Source organism: Globicephala melas, chromosome 18 (assembly GCF_963455315.2).
Source record: "Globicephala melas chromosome 18, mGloMel1.2, whole genome shotgun sequence".
Lineage (NCBI taxonomy): Eukaryota > Metazoa > Chordata > Mammalia > Artiodactyla > Delphinidae > Globicephala > Globicephala melas.
In genome coordinates this window covers 25,506,598-25,522,597 of record NC_083331.1, presented here as the reverse complement: position 1 = coordinate 25,522,597, position 16,000 = coordinate 25,506,598, and positions in this window count along the sequence as shown.

The following is a 16,000-nucleotide window of genomic DNA, read 5'->3' as shown; positions in this document are numbered from 1 at the left end:
CAACACTGTACTCATGTGAGAAGCAGGGTCTTCATTGAAACACACCTGACCAGCCACACAGGGCGCCTTCTCAGGGCAACTTTATACCCACATTCACGTGGACGTGGTGATAGGCAGTTAGAGCAGGCCCAGGAAGGTCAGGATCATTTTCCCAGAAGTTTTCTGGAAGCAACGGGGTCTGCTTACCTTATCTGCTCTAAGGCAATGTGCAGTGAAGATGGAGGTCAGGGACAGGGGATCCATGGCCATCTGTTAGAGGAGAGGAAGAATATTTTTTTTCTTTTTTCTTTTTTCTTTTTTCTTGAAGTATAGTTGATACAATGCTGTGTTAGTTTCAGCTGTACAGCAGAGTGGTTCAAATTTTTATATATGTGTGTGTATATATGTATATTCTTTTTCAGATTCTTTTCCATTATAGATTATTACAAGATATTGAATATAGCTCCCTACTGCTGTACAGTAGGTCCTTGTTCTTTATCTGTTTTATATATAGTAGTATATGTATGATAGTCCAAAATTCCTAATTTATAAAATTAGGAGGAGTGTTTTGAAGCCCCTACCTCTCCTATTCTGCCCTATAGTGTGTTGTCAGATTTAGCAAACAAAAATACAGGACATCCAGTCCAACTGAATTTCTAAAAAGTAACGAATCATTTTTTAGTATAGGGATGTTCCATACGATATATGTGGGACATACCTGTGCTAAAGTAATGATAGGCTGTTTACTTAACAGTTGAATTGAACTGGATATCTTGTGCTTTGTTTGGGAACCTGACCACCGAAGGCTGCTTGCTCTACCTGGGCAGGGCCCCCTGGGAAAGGATGTGAGCTGTGAAGCTCACTGTTCCCTACCAAAGCAATTCAGCTTCGGCCCCTTTGGCAGAATGGTCTAGCCACTGAGACATCTGGCCCAAGACAGGAAAAGCGGATGGCACGTGTGAGAGTAGAAATTGGTGAACTGAACCCATTATCCTGAGATTGAACACCATGACTATGAATAGAGAGAGGAAATCTTCCTCTGCTTCCCATCGTGGTTTCCCTCTTCCTCCTGCTTCCCACCAAAGCAAAGGGCAAAATCTCTTCTCTTTTGCTTGTAGCCTCTGTCTGTGGGTATAATGAGCTTTCCTTGCTCCTTTTTTCAAGGAACATGTCAGTGCCCTTGTCAAATAAATAAAAAATCTCATTAACAATGGCAGCCCGTAGTCATGACTACCTTTAGAGCCCTCTATGACCAATCCTTTAGGAGACCCTTTTCCAGAGGGGCTGCAGTCCTGCAGGAATGAGGCAGCAATTCTCTCAAACACAAGTGTGCCCTAGGCAGGAAGATACTCCCCCTCCCCCTCCCCCCTCCCCACTCTCCCTCCCTGCCTCCCCCCCACACCCCGCCTCCCTGCCACTGCCTCACAAGCTGCTTTGCTCCTGTGTGCCTCCATAGTTTTCAGATTCTGTACTATTTGGTAGCAGCAAATGCACAAAAGCATTGATGATGACTCAATAATGAGATTATTAATAATAAGAGTTTGATCAGCTCTTCTGCAAATACCTTTGTCCAAAGAAACAACAAGTTTCCTGGTAATTTGACAGACTGAAAGACAGGAAGAAATTATCAGCACTGCAAAGCAAACAGTGTATTATTTATAAAAATTTGTTCTGACAATGGGCTCCTTCTAAAGGAAGAGGTCACTGAAATTCACTTGAGTAACACTGTATTCTTCACTGACAGCTTGAAGGAAAGTTACTGTGTGTGCATTTCATTAGGGGGATTCCCTAAAGCTGTACTTTTTGACCAGTTGCAACACACAGGAAAAAATAATCATATAGATAAAACCTTAATTTAATCCCCCGTCATTAAAAAGCAATGCCAAACATACCAAGGTACTTCCAGAAGACAGTGTCTTCAGGGTATCTGGTCTATAAAAAGACAATAGAGGCCAGTTTAGCCAACAGACTGACTACGGAGGTACGTAGTCAGTACCTTTCCACATCTTTCCACGTCTGTTGACCTCCAGACAAGGAGATCTGGAGGTTGGAGGTGAAGGTGTTCAACACCTCCAACAACCCTCGAATTGCTATTAGCAATACTAGAAATGATGTGTAAAGATAATAATCAACTGACATCATTCATGTACCCTGGAAAGAAGGTTAATGGTGTGTATGAGGCCTTCATTAACAATGTGTATCAGGCCCCACTCTGTACAAAGTATCAGGCCCTATGAAGACTTAAAAAGAAGGAAGAAAGCATAATTATTGCTAATAAAAATGTCCGGTCACTCAGGGGAGGCGGGCCACTTCAGAGAATATCCTAGGAATGAAAACAACAAATTGGACTCAAAGCCAATGACATGAATACTGAGGAATGACCGGATGGATGATGGGGACCAGTCTGAGTGAGCTGATGTGGGAAGAATTCACCAGGTGTTGAGCTTCTTAAGGATGGAGACAAAGGCCTTCTTAGTTTTGAATCGCAGCACCTGGCCCAGTGCTTGGTACTTGGTGCCCAATAGACATTTGTACACTGAAGGGACGTATTTAATAAATATATGAGTGAATGAATGAATGAGTTGATTCAAGGAGAATTGTGAAAAACTGTGAATTTTTTAAATTATTGGAGGAAAGGGAGTGAGTTCCCAGCAAGAGAAATTACATGAGTACAAGAACTCAGGCAACCTGAATTCTCTCCAAGGTCATGGTGCTGGCCACACCCCTGTAATTTCACATGGCCACCCTAGCAACTCATCCTCAGATCAGAATTCCTAAGGTTGTTCCTCAGCCTGACCCAAACCCCGAAACACTCTAATTCCCTAAGTATATCCTGTATAAGGAACTACACAGACTTAGCCATCCAATCATGGTTCAGAGAATTCCAGCTCCAAAATACAGAATTTTCAACCAAATACTTATGTTTTTAATCTGCAGCAAAATCATTAACGTTGGCTGAATGAAGAACCAAGCTAGTCAAAAGCGCAACTGATGGAAACCAGTGCAAAGTTCTGTGAAAATGCTGAAAAGCAAAAACAACAACCAAAAAATGTGTTGAAAGTCAACATATGCTAACTTTTTAGGAAAAAGAAAAACTCTACATTCTCTGAGACAAAGCGTGGACTAATGAGCCACAAGTGTGCTCAAAACTATTTCCCTTAGGATTGCTGGTGTACAGTCAGGAAACACCTGCCACCGTAAGGGGCCAATGGACTCAGGAAGCACCACACCCCAGGCTTATCTCTGGACCCCTCCAGAGAGACTCTACCCAGACACTTGGGACCAAGGATGGCCACATAAATTCCTCTTGCTGTTTCCTGACCACTGCCTTCACTTCATCCCAACAGCAGCACCTGAGTTTCCCACACCAGTTGGATATTGTAAATCACCCAGTCAACCTCAAATGGCCAGATGAGTTGGTTTCCCCAACCAGAAGTGAAGGTGCATCCTCCTCTTGCTTAGCTGCCCCACTACAGAAGCTCTGCTTGCCTCACATCCAAACCACCTGAGTTAATGATACCAGCTGTCTCAGCAAGGCCCGTTTTCCCCAGCGTTACTTGCACATGTTCAGCCTCATGCACCTCTCATGGTGAGAAAGAAGCACACTTTCTGCACCTAAGAGGAGTTGTCACCTTGAAATCCTAAGTGTGACCCCTGCTACTCCTGCAGCATTTTCAGATTTAGTCTCGTCTTTTATTTTTCTCTTTCCATTACTTCCCTGCCTGAATCTTCTCAAACCCTACAAATGCCAAGCCCAAGCTAGGTGTCAGGATTCTGCACTTAGAGAAAGGTCCATGTACTGAAAAAGGCAAAGAGTCTAAAATACTGAGCAAAACTATTGGATCTACCAACTTCCTAGCTGAGTGACTTTGGACATGTAAGCACAGCAGGACACGTCAAACCTGAGCTTTCCAATAAAGTAACCACTAGACACGTGTGTCTATGGAGCAGTTGAAATGTGGCTGATCCAGACGTAAGTGTGTTATAACTATAAAATACATACTGTATTTCAAAGACTTAGTATAAAAGAAAAGAATGTAAAATACCTCTTTAGTCATTTTTATATTGATCACCTGTTGTAATGGTAATATTTTAGGTTTATTAAATTTAATAAAATATTCTAATTAATTTTACCTGTCTCTTTTTTATTTTTTTAATGTAGCTCCTAGAAAAAATTTGATGACTTGTGGGGCTTACATTAAATTTCTATTGCTATGATGGAGAAGCTTCTAAAGGTTACAGAAATGTCAGAAGTTGTACCATTTGGCCCTTCCCACTGATAGGAGGTTAGCTAAGCAGGTGTGTTGCTGTCATTAGATTTCAAATTTAACATTTCTTCGTAAGTGTTAAATGTTACAGACATTCTCTCTAAAGAGCCTCAAAATGAAATTATAGATTTTTTTTTCTTTATCTTAAAATGCTTATCATGTAAGAGAAAGGAAAAATATTGGAGAGCTATTTGGGACAAAGTGAGGGAATCATGTTAAGAATTACCTCTACAAGAATGGTCACATGGGGGCTCCCCTGGTTGTAAAGTGGTTAAGAATCCGCCTGCCAATGCAGGGGACACGGATTCGAGCCCTGGTCCGGGAAGATCCCACATGCCGCAGAGAAACATCCCATGCTCCACAACTACTGAGCCTGCGCTCTAGAGCCCATGAGCCACCACTACTGAGCCCACGTGCCTAGAGCCTGTGCTCCACAAGAGAAACCACTGCAATGAGAAGCCCACGCACTGCAACGAAGACCCAACGCAACCAAAAACTAATTAATTAATTAGTTAAGAATGGTCACATGGCATTTTATTTGAGCCCACATTTTTAAAAACCAAGAAATTTCACATAAACTCCTATGTCTGGAGTTCCTTTGAGGGCAAAAGAAAGTTCTAGTGACAGTAGACTTACACTCCCCGTATCAGTGAGCTGGAGCTGGGAAGCAGCTGCCCCGTTAAACCACACGCCTATTCCCCATTTGGCCATGTTCCTATCATTCACACCTGGTCTATTTCCTTTATGTGTATGACCTATCTAGCCTTTATAGGACTTTTGGATATGCCATTATTGTTCTCATGATTTCAGATTTGAAAAACAGCTTTTCAGAGGCAAAGAACATTTCCTCAAAAAAAAAAAAAAGAGAAAGAATGTGGCAATTTAGATATTGCATTTCCCCTATTTCATCAGAAGAACAGCATCATGTTAGAATGTATTACCAAGGATTACATGCCATATCACTAAACTTAGATTTATGAGTTTTGGAAAACTATCAGAACACAGTGAAACAAATTTTGAAACTGCTATTTAAATAGAACTAAATTTAATGAATCATAAAATGAAGCCATAGGCAAACATGTGCAGGAAATTCATGCAAATATGATCACAAAACTATCAAATAACCCAACGTCATGTATGATCAGTTAAACATAATTGAAGTTGGCTCTTCCTTGTCCATCCTGAGCCTCACTTAACACTCCCTACCTAGCTCAGCTATGACTTACTTATCCATGAGGCTTGGCCCACGTGTGGCCCAGTGCAAAATGAAAATGTGGACCCCTTGTTCAAAAATGATTAAGAATTTTAAGGCAGTGATAGCAAAGCATAAAACCGAGTGCAAAACCTTTCTAAGTAGGGGGCCTTGTGGGACCGCACAGGTGGCATGACCATGAAGCCAGCCCTGACTACAGCAAGGGACATCTAGCCAATTCTGGAGGCTTAAGGAAGTCTTCCTACGGGAGGTGAAATCCCAAACTGATACTTGAAACCTTATTTTCTAATCTGTACCACCTAAAAATGGACTTTGCAGTATCAGGATAGAAGGGGTACTCTTTGATCTCCTCCTGTTCCTATCCAGCGGCCTTTGGCAACCAGCAACTAGAACTTGAAGGCGCCAGCAATACTGTGATGAGAGGAACTGAGACTTCTCTAATTTAATCTCGCTTTTAAGAATTTCCCACTCTGGTTGCTATATAATGACACTTTACAGTTTCAACTTTTCTTACAGGATGTAAAACTTGGAGTTAGAAGGATGGTGACTTTGATGTCTTCATGAAAATTAATATTTAATGAAAAGCTTCCAAGATTATTTGAAAAATAAGTAACATGTATAAAACATTAAGCTGAATTCTTTTTCAGTTTATTGCTTAGTTACAACCCTCCAGTGACCAGACCAACCATTATCAAATATAAGTAGTCCCTACATAATCTTGACCCTGCACTGCACCTCACCCACTTCTTTGGGTCACACACGTTGGTTATGCCATACCTGTGTTTAGTTAAGTTTTGTTTTGTGTGTATAGGTATCTATAGGTGTGCATGTATGTTTGGTGTCACTTTGGGTCCTTACTGAGTTCCCAATTCTTTCATTCATAGAAGGGAGAAAAGAATAATAATTCTTCTTAGTTAATAACACTATTCATTCATTTATTTACTAATCTTTAATGAGTGTGTCCTACGTGTCAAGCACTGCTCTAGATGCCAGGTGATATAGTAATTAAAATTAAAATGCCTACCCTCATGGATCTAACAGTTTAATACAAGACAGGCAATAAAAAATATAAATAAGTAAAATATGTAGTGTGTTAGATGGTGTTAAGTGCCATGGAGAAAAAATACAGAAGGAAAAGGAAATAGGGAGATCAGGGGTTGCGTGTAGGAAGGAGATATTTGAGTAAAGGTGCAAATGAGGTAGAAGAGGAAGACATAAGGCTGTCTGAGGGGAGAGCATTCCAGGGAAAAGCAAATGCAAAACCACAGGGCAGGCATGTCACATGGAATTGAATGACGCAGCCTGAAGACCAGGTTGGCTGGCAAAGAATGAGGTGGAAGGGACTTGTCAGTGGTGTCAGAGGGAGTGCCATGTTGTGCTGGGCTTTTAAGACCATTACAAAGATGTTGGCTTTGTCTCTGGGTAAGTGGCGGCCATTTGAGGAGAGGAATGACATGTTCTGATTTCTCTTTTAGCAGAATCACTCTGACTACTTGGTTGAGATCAGACTGTCCTGAGCTGATTGTGAGACTTCTGAGATAATCCAGGCAGGAGATGATGGTGTACAGACCAAATTGACGGCAGTGGAGATGGTGAGCCGTGGTCATGTTCTGGATGAAACTTGATGTTAGAGATGAAAATATCTGCTGTGGGCTGTAAAAGAAAGAGAGGAGACTGACCCTGCAGTCTCTGGTCTTAGCAAATGGAAGAATGACGTTGGCATTAACTGGAATGGAGAAGGCCACAGAAGGAGCATGTCTAGAGGAGAAGTTCAGAGACTCACTTTGTAAAGTTGGAGGTGTTTTTTAGACATGCGAGTTGCAATGTTGTGTAGGCAGTTGGATATAGAAGTCTGAAATTAAGAGCAGAGGTCCAGGCTTATAGAATTGTTGGCATATCAATAATGTTTAAAACCATGGGACTTGGTGAAATCACCAATGAAGTGTTTATAGATTTCTTTTTTTTTTTTTTTAATGTCTGAGATCTAAGATCTAAAAATCTCCAAGGTTAAAAGTCAGGGAGTTGTGGAGGTAACAGCCAAAGAGATGGAGAAGAAACTGCCTGTGAGGTCAGAAGAAAGGCGGGCAAGTGTGACATTGTTGAAGCCAAATGAAGAAAGAATTTCAAGAGGGAAAGAGCAACCAACTGTGTCAAATGACTCAAATGGGTCAAGCAAAATGAGAAGACTGAGAATTGATGATTGGACCTAGCAATGTGTGGGTCAAGGTGACCTTTAACAGAGCAGTTTTAACAAAGTGGTGGGCCTTGAAAGCATGATTGAGGACATTTAACAGACAGAGAAGAAAGAAACTGAAGCCACAAAGTACAGACCATTCAGTCAAAGAGATTTGTTTAAAAGGGCACCAATAAAATATAAGGACCAAGTGAGATACCGTGTGTGAAAGTGCTTTGGAATTATAAATGCACTATGTAAATGCTGGCTATGATTGTAAGAACCTGAACCTTCTGTGTTCTAAGAATATGGCTTTCAAAATGTCAGCCAGACTGAAGCATTTCTGTGCCCAGTTAGAGCTTTAGCACCTCAGAAGATTGTGTTCTCACTACACCCATGGCTGTTCCAAGCAATCACTAAATCCTCAAAAAAAAATCAAAGTTCAAAGACAGTGATAGCATGGTCTATTCAACTCCCCTTCGCAATCTGGTTTTACAATCAGCCCACAAAGTACAGGATGAGGAAAAAGTCAAAGTTCTATACACAAAAGAAAGCTATAGATAGTCTTTAAGAAAAGAGGTCTTTGTTCTTCAGGGGTACAGAGCCTTGGGAAATTCCCAAATCAATCAACTCCTCTTGATTATGGCATCAAGATATTATAAAATGAGTTGTTTCCAGTAAGAGAAGTGCCCTCACCCACTGCTAATGAGAGACATGGCCCAGACGGTTATTGAAGGGTGTTGCGACCGTTCAAAATGGGCATCTACCCTGTTCCCGATTCAGGATGTCAAGTTAATACTTTTTCCTGAGGATATGGGCAAGGTGCACCACACGCCTGCAGGACTGGACCCATAGACTCCAGGCAGCATGTTTCACCTCAATTTTCTCCATCCCTTGGGGATCCAGGCCAGCTGCAAGACTGCCCAGCTCAGAACATTCAGCATGAGAGGACCATGGGGTCACACCTGAAGCAGTCAGATCTTAAAGCAACATGAGCTGAGGCTGAGGTGAAAAGACGGTCACCTATCCTTTCCCTTTCCTATGCATCCATCCACCAACTCATTCACTCAACAGATGTGCCAGGCTATACACTCTAGGCCAGTAGAGTTCAATAGAGATATAGTTCGAGCCACAAATGCAAAGCCTCATATGTGGTTTTAAATTTTCTAGTAGCCGCAGGAGTAAAAAAATACAAGTGAAATTAATATTAGTAATATATTTTATTTAATGCAGTATATCCTAGGTCTTATCATTCCAACATTTAAAAAAATTATGAACAAGAGTGTAAAATTATTTTGCATTTTTTTGTACTAAATGTTTGAAATCCCATGTCTATTTTATAGTTCCAGCACATCTCAGCTCAGAGTAGCCACATTTCAAGCACCCAGTAGCCACAAGTGGCCAGTGGTTACCATACTGGCCAGTACGGATCTAGTCACAGGGGATTCCACAGGGAAAAAAAATCACAGGTCTTGCCTTGGAGAAGCCTGCAGACTAGTAGGGATGGAATCACACAAGTAAGCAGGCTATTAGAATTGTACCAAAATAAAGGCCGCATGTTAGTGGGCTGCAGGAAAATAGCTCCTAATAAGATCTGAGTGGCGGGGTCAGAAAGACTACCCCAGGAAGTGAAGTCTTAGCTGAGCCCCCCAAAGGATGTAAGAATCTAAGAGAAAGAGAGGCAGGAAAGGGCACAGGAAATGCACTAAAGACAGAGGAGCATCATTTGCAAAGTTCTGGGAATAAGAGAGAACATGGCATATTCTGGAACTGGCAGGCATTCATTATCGCCAGAAGTTGGAATCTAAGAAGGAGAACAAGAAAAAGCCCTCAAGGTAAGGAGGGACCAGACCACAAAAGGCTTTGTGAGCCATAGTGAGAAAGTTGGGCTTCCTCCTGATGGGGATGGTTGTCCTTAAAGAATTCTGAGTAGGGGTTCTTGGTTGCCCCGTTTTCCAAGTCCATCTACTCCAAGCCCATCTTTTTAATTGAGGAACGGTTAGCCCATAGAGGTGAGGTGAGCTGCTTAGAGTTCCCAGCTGGCTGATGGCAGAACTGAGACCAGAACCCCGACTGTGACCTCAATCCCACAAGGTCCTTCCACTGTCCCAGCCGCAGGACACAGGTGTGTCTGAGCAGAAGTGGAAGTGCCATTGCTCCACACAGCAGATAAGGTAACAGAGCCCATTGCACCGGACAGTGAGGCAAGACGGTCAGGAACTAACCCCAGGGGGGAAGAAGAAGGGGAAATGTGATTGCCTAGGAGGGGCACTACCTCACCTGCTAAATTTCTGGGTGGCCAACTCTGGGTCCTGTTCACCTAGCTGAGCCCAGGCTTGGGGTAAAAGGAAAGTGTAAATGAGATCAGGGCCAGTAGCCGGGCCCTCTGCTGGCTGTACCTCCAGGCCACCTTGGGAAATGGAGCGAGTGAGGGCTGGCCCTGCCCAGAAATTCAGCAGGTGTGACAGTGGGTCTGGAATGCGCCCATATTTGTTTTAATATAAAAACAGCATTTAAAATGGACACAAGGTAACCAAACTAAACACCTAGACTGCGGTATTCTACCCTCAAGGTGCCAGGGGTGTAGAACGCCACAGGATCAATGTGCATCTTCCAGCTGTGTCCACTTTAAATGTTATTTGTATATTAAAACAAACAGGGGTACATTCTCGACTCACTGTCTCACTTGCTGAATTTCTGGGCAGGGTCAGCCCTCACTTCACTTCTTGAGGTGGCCTGGAGTTACAGCCTGTGAGGTGGGGAAAGCTTATAAACCTGTTCTCAGGGTCAGAAATGTTAAGTGATTCCTCTAAAGACACCCAGGAAGTTGGTGAAGAAGCCAAGTTGAGGACCCATGTCTTCTGGTTCCTTGTCCATCGGAGTAGAAATGGACAAGGAGGACTAACAAACCCATGGGAAGTTGATCCAAGGTCACGATCATCACCTCCTAGCCTACTTGTTCCACCATTATGGCTTAATGCCTTTGGGTGTGGGTGTGTTTATAGCTCTAGGGCTACCCTTTTCAGTGCGAATATTCCCAGGAAGGGTCTAATCTTAAAATATTATCCATTAACAGAAATTACATAAAATCAGGAATGGGACACAGAAAAGGTTGATGGTGAAGGGCCAGGATGAGAGCCCAGGAGGGCATAACAGATTCTGAGGGGGTGATGGGAAGGCACAAAGGCTGGCTTTGCCCTCTTCAGTTTCCTGGAACCAGTCTGCATCCATAGAGCAAACATTTACTGAGCACCTAATATATACAAGGCACTGTGCCACACTCTGTGAGAAACACAAAGAAGTATAAGGAAGGTCTTCTGCTCACCCTGTCCTCAAAATTTAGTGTATTAATTCTCTATTGCTGCTATTAAAAATTACCACAAAATTGGTTTAAAACAACACAGATGTATTGTCTTATAATTCTAGGTCAGATCTCACGGTGCTAAAATCAAAGGTGTTATCAGGGCTGAGTTCCCTTCTGTGGTATCCATGTCCTTACCTTTTCCAGCTTCTAGAGGCTGCCTGCATTCCTTGGCTCATAGCCACCTCCTCTGTCTTTGGCCAGGAGTGTCTTGCCCACTTCACAACCCTCTGAAACTGACTCTTTTCTTTGCCCCACTCCTCTACTTTTAAGGACAGTTGTGATTACATTGGGCTCACATGGATAATCCAAGATCACCTCCTCATCTCAAGGTCAGCTGGTTAGGAACCTTAATTCCATCCTCAACCCTAATTCCCCTTTGCCTTGTAACATAACCGTCAGTGTCCAGGGATTAGGGCATGGGCATTGTTGGTGGGTGAGGAACATTACTCTGTCAACCACAGGGAGGTTAAACACTCAGATATAAAATTAATTCTAAATAAGTAAGAACCACACAGATCATAGATGCCACAGAGTTCAAGAAGGGAAAGATCACTTCCTGCTGGGATCATCAGGAAAGGCTTCCCAAGACAAGAGGCTGTGTGATATGCAGGAGGTACCAGGATACTCCATGAGATGAAGGGCTTGATCTCTGTGATCCCATTCATCTGTCCAGTGCTAAAGCATTTTGTCCCACAGAAGCAACAGCAGCAAAAGCAGCAGGAGAGAGAAATGCCGAGCTGTGGCTGCCAGCGCCTGGGGAAATCACAGGATCTCCACTGAGATGAGTTTTCAGGGACAGGTCATGGAGGGCTTGCATGCCCGGCCAAGGACTGAAGCTTTATCCCATAGGCTCTGGGCAGCAATTTAAGGCTGACTAAATAATGCATCCAGTGATGATGCAAGGAATATGGGGATACAGAGTGATGAGGCCAGAAGGGCAGCATTTTCAGCAATCCAGACAGAGGTAAAAAGGGAGAGGATGAGGGTGATGGCGGGGGTGGGGGTGGGGGGAGTGGGCTGGAAAAAAGGCACAGACACATGGGCATCTCGCAGGCAGAATGAAGAGATGGGTGGGTTGTGGAGAGGTGGGCAAGGAGAGCAGCACGGTCGTGATGGGGAAGGACATTTCAGGAGCATGAGTCTAAGGCGTGGGCAAGATCCCAGGAGGAAATCGTCCTCTGGCCGTGGAAAAGCAGGGTTCAGGAATACTTGGAGGTATGGAAGGAATTAATATCTATGATCAAGAGCAACGTAATAAAGAGAGGGGCACAAGGATTCAACCCTGGGTAATATCCTATTTAGGGGTCTGGAGGAGGAAAGAAGCCACTGAAGGAGATGGGAGCAAACAGCCCCCATGGGCTCACACACACACACACACACACACACACACACCGGGAGCAAGGCTGCCCTGTGGCTTACAATGTTATTAAGATACAAGCACCTTATCAGAAGGGTGGTGCAGTAAATCGCTACCAACCACAGTGCTTATCAGCAAGCAGCCGATCAGCCAGGAGGGCCCTGAGAGGTGAGAACAGTGGGTCAGTGACAGAAGCGCCCAGCCTGGGGCTCTGCCCGGAAAAGAAAGTTCAAGGGAGCACTTCCAGCTCCCTTTCTCCACCGAGCAAATCGGGAGTGCTGCCCTCACTTGGAGGGGGTTTCTGAGAGGACACACTAGGGGCTGAAGTCAGTTCTGAGAATGTGGAGACAGGGCCCCTTTCCGATGTCCCCACCAGGTGCTGTTTGTAACATCCTTTAGGCAACCGTGTGTGTCCACAGTCCCTGGCACAATGTCCCGTGTGTAACAGACCTGCCGTGTTTGTTGGTTGCAAGCAGAGATGAAAAGACCAGGACAGGGGCACTCAGAGGATTTCCCATTATGGTATTTCTCCACACAAAACCAGGCTATGGTGCAAGCAGACTTACCATGTTGTCCCCTTATGTGGAACTCAAAATAAAGGTAAAATTAATGTGTTTTGCTACAGGTCAACATAGAGGTCACCCTTAAGGGTCAGGAGCAGTGACTGGGGTTGCACACAAGGGGGGCTTCTGAGGAGTGGGAATGCTCTGTCTCTTGGTCCAGGGCTGGTTACACGAGGAGGCTCTCTTGGTGAAAAATTCATCAGACTGTCTTCATATGGTTTGTGCTTTTTTCTGGGTGTATATTACACATAGATGAAAGAGTTCGCTTTTCAAAAATGCTACTGTGGAAATGCCCTGTGCCCCTGAATGGGAGGTCAGGAATGCTGTGCTAGGAAGAGAGGAAGTGATGCCAAAGAGAGGAAGAGATGCCCAGAAAGAAACCTTGGCCATCCTACAAGGGCCACACTGAGCTTTTCTCCAAAGAAGGGAATCTGGTTGATGGAGGAAACTGCCAACTGGGTAAGCTCACCAGTCATGGTCAGGGGAACAGGCAGCTTTGGAGTCCCCTGCTTGTCATGTGAAGAAGGCACTACAGACTCCACAGTCAGCAAGATGCTTGGTCTCGGTGCTGGTCAATTTTAAGCGCCAATCTGGCTATGTTAGGATGCTTAGTTTTTTGGTCAAATGCTCATCTAGGTGTTACTGGAAAGATATTTTTTTTAGATGTAATTAACATTTACAATCAGTTGACTTTTATCACTTCTCAGCCTTTTGGCCAAGATCATTTGTAGCAATTAGTTGACATTAGGTAAAGCAGATTATCCTCCATAATGTGGGTGAGCCGCATTCAATCAGTTGAAGGGCTTAAGAGCAAAGATGTGAGGTTTCCCTCAAAAGAAGAAATTCTGCCTCTAGACTGAAACATAGAAATTCTGCCTTGGGTTGACAAACTTCAGACTCAAGACTGCAACATCAATTCTTACTTGAATGTCCAGACTGCCCTACAGATTTTGGACTTGACAGCTCCCACAGTGCTGTGGGCCAATTTATATAAATACTGGTTTATATAGTTCCTATTTATATTGGCGCACCATATTGGTTCTATTTCTCTGGAGGTCCCTGACTAAGACAATTTCCAACAGGCTGTTCTCAGGGGTCTCAAAGCATCTTTCTCAGGCCTCCTCTGAGGGCAGAAAAGGTGGCAGCAGCATTTCCATTTGGGGGCTGCAGCCTAAAGTGAGGATCCTTTTTCTAAGGAAAAAGAAATCCACAGCCAGTCCAAGGATCTAAATGCCGGCTTTGCCCTCTTTACTCTTAATTCAGCAAATGTCACAGGCATGCTCTGTTAGCACTGAAAAAAGGAAGTTCTGGGAGAAGAAAATATTGAGAGAAATCTACATGTTTCCAGTTTTTCCTGCTTGGGTTACTTATGTGACTTTTTCAGAGGGTCCCCAGAAACCCCAAATAAACAACCACATTCCTGCAGGTATATCCAAACCCACGTAAACTCTGACCCAGTTAGATACAGCAGAGGAATTGGGTGAAACAAACACAATGTTTGTAGGGCTTTAATCTTCTCCAAACCCTGAAATACTGTTGAGATGCTTTATCTTCCATTGCACGTGGAGAAGATTAAAAAGCCATGATAAATGGTGTGCTCTCCAGGAGGGAATGCCATATATAAGGCAATACATAATTTCCTGCTTCTGGTACCGTTTGGGATAATCGTTGTGGTGACGTGAAAACAGGAGGGATATTAATTTAAGATTAAGGCATAATTATAAGCCCTGTCATACTGTTAATTTCTTTTAAATGTTCTTCTGAATAATTCCACATTTGAGAGATGGAATAAGCACACAATTAAAAACTACATTAAATAAATGAATAACTGGGCTTCCCTGGTGGCGCAGTGGTTAAGAATCCACCTGCCAATGCAGGGGACATGGGTTCAAGCCCTGGTCTGGGAAGATCCCACATGCCATGGAGCAACTAAGCCTGTGCTCCACACTACTGAGCCTGCACTCTAGAGCCCGCGAGTCACAACTACTGAGCCCGCGTGCTACAACTACTGAAGCCTGCGTGCCTAGAGCCGGTGCTCCGCAACAAGAGAAGCCACCGCAAAGAGAAGCCAGCACACCACAACCAAGAGTAGCCCCCGATTGCCACAGTTAGAGAGAGCCCGCACATAGCAACGAAGACCCAATGCAGCCAAAATAAATAAATTAAATAAATAAATTTAGAAAACCAAAAATGAATAACTAATTAATGAATAAAAGAACTCTGAAAATAAAATGGGCCATGCAAATTCTAAAAAATAATTTTAAGAGGCCAGATCTTAATCCTTCAGGTCTTTGAAGGAATTGCACTTGGATTCAGATAGATAGCATCTCCCTCTAGATTTAGCTCTCAAAGAGCTGTGTTCTTTGGTCACACACTGCCCAGGGACAGATTTAGGTGCAGACATTGCAGGCGACTGGGCTGTATAATTGACCAACCTGAACACCTTCCCAATCTTAACACCATTGCCTCCTCCATAATGCCTGAAATTCTACACTTTCCTTTGTCCTCCAGCCAGAAATTCTACTAAGATGATTCTACCATTGATTATGAATTCCATTAGAAAATGCAAATACTCCCATAAAGCTGACAGGTGGATCATTCCTTAGCACACTGATATGAAGCAATTTAATCACATTGCTTTCCTCCCAACACCTAATGGAGGCCAACTTCTTGGAAGAGTGAGATGAGGGAGAAAGGAGTGGTCATTTTGCAAGAAAGGGAAATAGTAGGCTGAGAAAGGGAGAACCACCCAGTTCAGGAGTGTTCTGGGAGCTCAGGGAAGGTGAGAGATAAGACGCCATGATGAGCCTCTATTACGTGTCCGCAAGGAGTTAAGACTAGGATGAACCATATGGATGAGGAAGAAAGGGAGGGTGCTATCACCCAAGCTTGTCTTCTATGTGCCAAATGAAGGTCATCATGATTATATGCATTTTACCAGTTGAGGAAACTGAGACTCTTGTTAATAACACAAGACCACACAGTAATGTGGTAAATGGGAGAGAAGAAATTACAGCCTTTTTCCATCTGACTCCAAAATCTATGCTTTCAACCACACCACACTTCCTCACAGCAACTTAACA